Source organism: Euprymna scolopes, chromosome 35, assembly GCF_053919585.1.
Source record: "Euprymna scolopes isolate OS-2025 chromosome 35, ASM5391958v1, whole genome shotgun sequence".
Classification (NCBI taxonomy): Eukaryota; Metazoa; Mollusca; class Cephalopoda; order Sepiida; family Sepiolidae; genus Euprymna; species Euprymna scolopes.
Genome location: NC_136516.1, coordinates 570,769 through 576,595, shown reverse-complemented (window position 1 = coordinate 576,595; position 5,827 = coordinate 570,769). Strand labels below are relative to the sequence as shown.

The following is a 5,827-nucleotide window of genomic DNA, read 5'->3' as shown; positions in this document are numbered from 1 at the left end:
GAAAATTGTTTGAATAAAATAAATTCATTAGTTAGTTAGTTAATTAGTTAGTTAGTTAGTAGATGGAATTAATAATTTTATAATTTACATAAGAATGAATTAAATGATCCTAAATATGATTATGCAAACAATAGGGGGGAAATAAGTTCAATCCAGCTACTTACACCCTTTCTAACTCAACAATAAACAACAGCAAGCTTAATTTTTAAAAATGTCGCTTCCGGTTTGGCGGTGGTCGTAACAGAATAAACGTTAGGTTTGCGGTACGGGTTCGAGCCTGCCTTCCTACTACCACTTTTTTTGCTCAACATACACATCAAAACACCCAGGAAACGCCGGGCTGAAATGCTAGTATATATATAAAAGTGAAAGTGTATGTGTGTTTGTCTGTGTGTGTGTGTCTGTGTACATTTCCCTACGCAATAAGTCTGTCAATTTTTAGACTACAGACTCAAAATTTGATATACAGTGTACTGAGATTTGGGAAAATCGATGTGATTGGTTTTCTGACAGAACTTTGGCGATTAAGGGGTCAGAGTTTAGAGATTTGACCTTTGAGAACTCTACCAAACTCCTCCTACAATTTTGGGTCTAAACACGTGAAATTTTAGATATAGGTTCCTTGGACATGGATCTAACTTAATAACTTGTTTTGAGCCATGAAAAATAAATTTTAAGGGGTGATAATAGGGGTCAAAGTTAAAAAAATTGACTTTTTTTTGTTGTTTTGTTCAGCATACACCTCAAAACACCCGGGCAACGCCGGGCACCCATGCTAGTATATATATATATTTATATAAAAGTGAGCGTGTATGTTGTATGTGTGTCTGTGTGTCTGTATACATTTCCTTACGCAATAACTCAGTCAATTTTAAGTCTACAGCCTCAAAATTTGATATACAGGGTACTGAGATATGAGAAATCTGTTTAATCCGTTTTAGACCTCAAATTTGTCTGTTAAGGAGTCAAAGTTCAACGATTTGACCTTTGAGAACTTTACCAAACTCCTGCGCCAATTTTTGGCCTAAACACTTGAAATTTTAGATATAGGTTCCTTGGACATGGATCTAACTTAATAACTCAATTTGAGCCCAAAACAATAAATGCTAAGGGGTCATAATCGGGGTCAAATTTAAAAAAATTGACCGTACACCTCCTAACACCCGGGCAACGCCGGGCTGAAATGCTAGTATATATATATATATGTATATATATATATATATATATATATATATATATATATATGTGTGTGTGTGTGCAGTCAGCACTAACACTGCTCAGGGTTTAACCGGCTTCCTCCGAATGAGGAAGTTTCATGGGAGTTTGAAATTCACAAGCGCATGTATATCCAGCCGCATGTATATTCCCGTTAGGGGAGATGACGCCGTTAGGTTTTTGCAACTTTTTGCAGGGAGGTGTCGACGTCCTCCTACATACAGCACCTGGACTTCCCAAATTGGTCACCAATTTTAGTAATGACCAGGCTCAACGTTGCTTAACTGCGGTGATCTGATGGGAACCGGTGTGTCAACGTGATATTGCCGTATATATATATATATATATATATATATAGAGAGAGAGAGAGAGAGAGAGAGGGGGAGAGAGGGAGAGAGAAAGAAAGAGAGAGAGAGATGGCGTCCCAAAAGAAGCTGATAGTTAAAAAAAAGTTTCATAACTTTCTTAATTTTTTTTTATTTTTTCAGATTATCTAGAGTAAGCCTTCCAAAGTTATCAGGAGTCGTTACACTACCGAGGAGCGGATATTTATCGTAGAATCATATTTTCGGTTGAATGAGTCAATATGAAAAACTCAAAGAGAATTTCGACGAAACTTCAACACAAGAAATTCCCGTACTCCCAATGCAATAAAACCAGCCACAATAAATGCCCTTAAAAACAATATAAAGGAGGAAATTAGGGCCATAAGCCCTGAAACATTAAGTGATGTGCTGGACAATTCCCTGCAGAGAGCACAAGAGTGTGAAAATGAGTAACATCAGTTTTCATAATTCAAATTAGACCTCGTGAAAAACATACCCAAGATTAAGTTGTGCAAATAAAATTAGAATAAGTAGACTATGATATTTTACTACATCTCAAAAATATTACGGAGAGGTTCATCTACCTACATATGAAAATTGGTAAGCATAACCTAAAAATTAAGGAAGGTAATCAAATTTAAAATCCATCAGCTTCTTTTGGGACACCTTGCATATGTATAAGTTCTATGTAATGTTAACGACTCATAGTGCGAACACTAGATTGACAAATGTATTCGCCAGAATTAGGCGTTTAATACTTAATTCCTTTCATTCTCGTGGCCATTTTTTCTGACCCTAAATTGAGCCAAAGATGGCTTCGTGGCTGAGTTCGAACTCTGACCGGCAGGAATAGTCACCCCTACACTGATTATTGCGTAAGCATGAAACACTAGCGCCTGTAAGTATAAAGAATAATTATTATTTTATTATAATTATATATACATACATAAGTAAACTCTGTACCAAGGGTATTCTTTTCAGCTGACTATATCATAGTTGTCAAGTCCAGTGTAAATAGTTCTTGTTGAGCTGTCCCCTTACATAAACAAATTCTACCTAATTTTCACCACTACCGATCACTACGCTAGTGTCAACCGTTCACTCGTTACCCTTATTCTTAAGTGACATCCAGGCCTTGAAAATTGATGATCGACTTGTAAAATAAAGTGAAGTTAGCAACATACTTGTTACACTCAATGGTGTCCGTTTGGATGTGGCACGCACACAACAGGTAGAATAACATTTTACGCAAGTTAAAATTTTGCGAGGAAGCATATTAATTTACCTCATCGATAGGGCCAACTAAGTTCAAACGTTGTTCATTGGAAGTTCCGTTTTTTGTTTTTAGAGAGAGTAAAAGAAAGATTCTTTGCTACTTGAGTTCTGTTAATATACCCAAGTAAGCTGGCGTCAGTGCTAGACTTGTTAGCAATCAAGGATGGCCGTTTTGATCCGACGTGCACACAATAGATACGATAATATTTTACGCAAGTCTGTTCGTATAGGCAAGGAACTAAAATGCGATTCATCAGTTTTGAGAAATATCCACCGACCGCTTGTCGGAGACACGCTTCGTTAGGCCTATAGATTTAAACTTGAGCCGGCAGGTATTATTGGAAGTAGTTAATACAAAGTCAGCCGGATCCGCCCTCGCGTAGCGATTTTTGCCCCCGAGTCAAATACGGTTCTTTGCGGTGAGGGCCAGAGAGGGCGAAGCGATGTGCTTAATCAACGACCGACCCAAGCGACGTAAACGTGTCCAGCACAGCGTATAATTGTTAATACGGACTCTCGGGACGGTTATCATGGTCAAAACAATGACCTAAATGAGCTAAGCTTGGTCGATCAACATCTTGCGCAGGGGGATGACGTGGAAACGACGACTGCGATCAAAATAAGTTTTCCGCCATTTTTAAACATGGCGTCGTCGGTGGTCGTCTGCTTGTCGGTGTGATTCTCTCTCAGTTGCCGACTGCCGAAATCGTGCGTACAAAGCTATTATAAGAGCACGGCGCATTACTGTCACGGCGTTCACGGCTTGTTGAATTGTAATAAGTGGCGGTTTAGAGTCTTGCGTCCATAGTTGAGTTCATTTTCTTTTTTCTCCTCTTTGATTACGTTGGCCAGTCGACGCTTCTCTTTGCCCGTCCTGTTCCTTTCGTCTCCGGTGTTGTGGCAAATCGAACTATTTACCGAAAACATTGCAGCGCGTATGAAGACAGGCGGTTATTTGGTGCAGAGATGTAGATAAATACATTTCGATTTAAGTAGACAAGCGGTCGAAATAAACGTTGAGAGAAGTGAAGGAAGTCAGTTTTATTTTGTTGTTTATTTTTTCAAAAAGTGTTATCGCTGTTTGTATTTTACTTACTGGTTTCTATAGTTTTTCTTTGTTTTTTTTGTTTGTTTTTTTTTTTTTTTGTTCAGATTTTTATTTTTGCATTTGGGGTTTTTGCTTAGATGTTCTTCTATTACGCATCGTTATCTTTTAAAATGTGTCCAAGCGTCAACGAAAGCGGCTCTGTCTGTAGTTGTTGTGTCTTGCAATGCTAAGATATTATTTCTGTTCGTCTCTCATCTTTAATCTTAGTCATATATTTTTCGTCAATCATACATGCTTAAGTTTGAAAACGATACAAGGAACAAAACGAATGAACGCTTACCTAAGCCAATATCTGAAATATTGGAAAGCAACTGTTGGATTGGCAAGTGACCCTGAGAAGAGAAGCGTCCGATGGCTTGCACACTCGCAGATGAATTTCAGATGAGGAATGTGTGCTGTTCCACCACTGTCTATTGGAAAGCATAATTTGACCCAGAAATATGTGAGAGGATATCGGCCAAAAGAAAATATTAAACAATAGACAATGGAAAATATTATACATTTCAGGAGAAAAGAATGTTTATATAAATCGTCACAAACATAAAGCGAAGCAGTCGGTAAAAGAGAGAGAACAAGCTGGCACGTCTTCACCGCCAACATCAACACCAACCCCACACACCTTCACTGACGTAAAAACACTAGTCATAACTTAAAAATCCAAAACTGTTTATCGGCGTGAAATAAAAGCAATACATCATTTTATAGATCGGTTGTGTTGTGTTTTACTCTCAGTTAGTGTACATATATCGCAGATCAGAGAAAAATTGTATATGTTAACACTATATAGACTGGATAAACGCATTTTGAACAACTGGCCGCAGCAAATATATAACATTGTGGCACTATATCTCAGTGCTACAGTTGATAACACACTCTACAGCATGGCCGGGTGGTGATTTGGCCATAAGCGCAGAGATACAAAGAAATGCAATCTCAGAATTCCCTTTCTAGATCGACCTCTTTTTCGGCCGGACGACATGGGGTAAGCACTCGTGTTTCTGTCCCTCGAGAGGGGGTGCCCCTTTTCCATTAGCACTAGTTAGGACTATCTATGTAGCTAGATCAGTCTAATAATTTAAAGTATTAATTGCTTTTGATCCTTTTTATAAAACATTGTAAAATATTGTAATATATTTACGTATAGAAATAAAATAGTTAAGATTTCTCATAAATATTACGATTGTGTCGTGTTGTATGTTTTATTGAGTCTGCCATGAATGCTTTCATCAAATAATAAAGTGGTCCGGAGGACGACGAAAGAAAATTCCAACCAGAATACCACCAGGTTGAATAGATCATCTTGAGAAAATAGAGGTGCCACACCTACATCCACCATCTCAGGTATAATTTTCTTCTTGTTACACAGATCCTAATGACTGGCCATCTTCACATCTTCCGGAGACCGTTACAAAGACAATTAGTGTAACATGTGAAGCCAGTCACACGCCAGTGACCAGATGACCATGTTATAACATGACTTCCCACCTATAATAAAACGGATGATAACATTTAATGCTACTAAGACTGAGCTTCTTTCCTTTAAAAATTACAAATAACTTCCCAAACCACTAATTACATGACAAATAATACGCCACCTAAAAATATCTTCGATCAAACTCATCAGTTAAACATTCATAGGCAACAGAATTCGAACAAATACATTGACGACATTGCCAAGGTTGCTGCAAAAAGCTGGGTTCCCTTTACCGTGCTAGAAAATCACTCACACCTGATAGTATCCCATACCTCTACAACGCCAGTATGTTCCCATGTATGGAGTATTTTTGTTATATCTGCACTGCTGTATTACATACTGGCTTTTCACTTAGATTATGTCTAGAAAAGAGTCTCCAATCTACTAGTAGACATAGTGTCCACCAAATTCCAACCCCTGTCACATCGC

General features: G+C 38.0%; 1 pseudogene; it reads right to left on the bottom strand.

Annotated features, from left to right (window-relative positions):
* Positions 1–1,430: 1,430 nt before the first annotated feature.
* Positions 1,431–1,549, bottom strand: LOC145259993 (5S ribosomal RNA; annotated as a pseudogene).
* Positions 1,550–5,827: the final 4,278 nt, after the last annotated feature.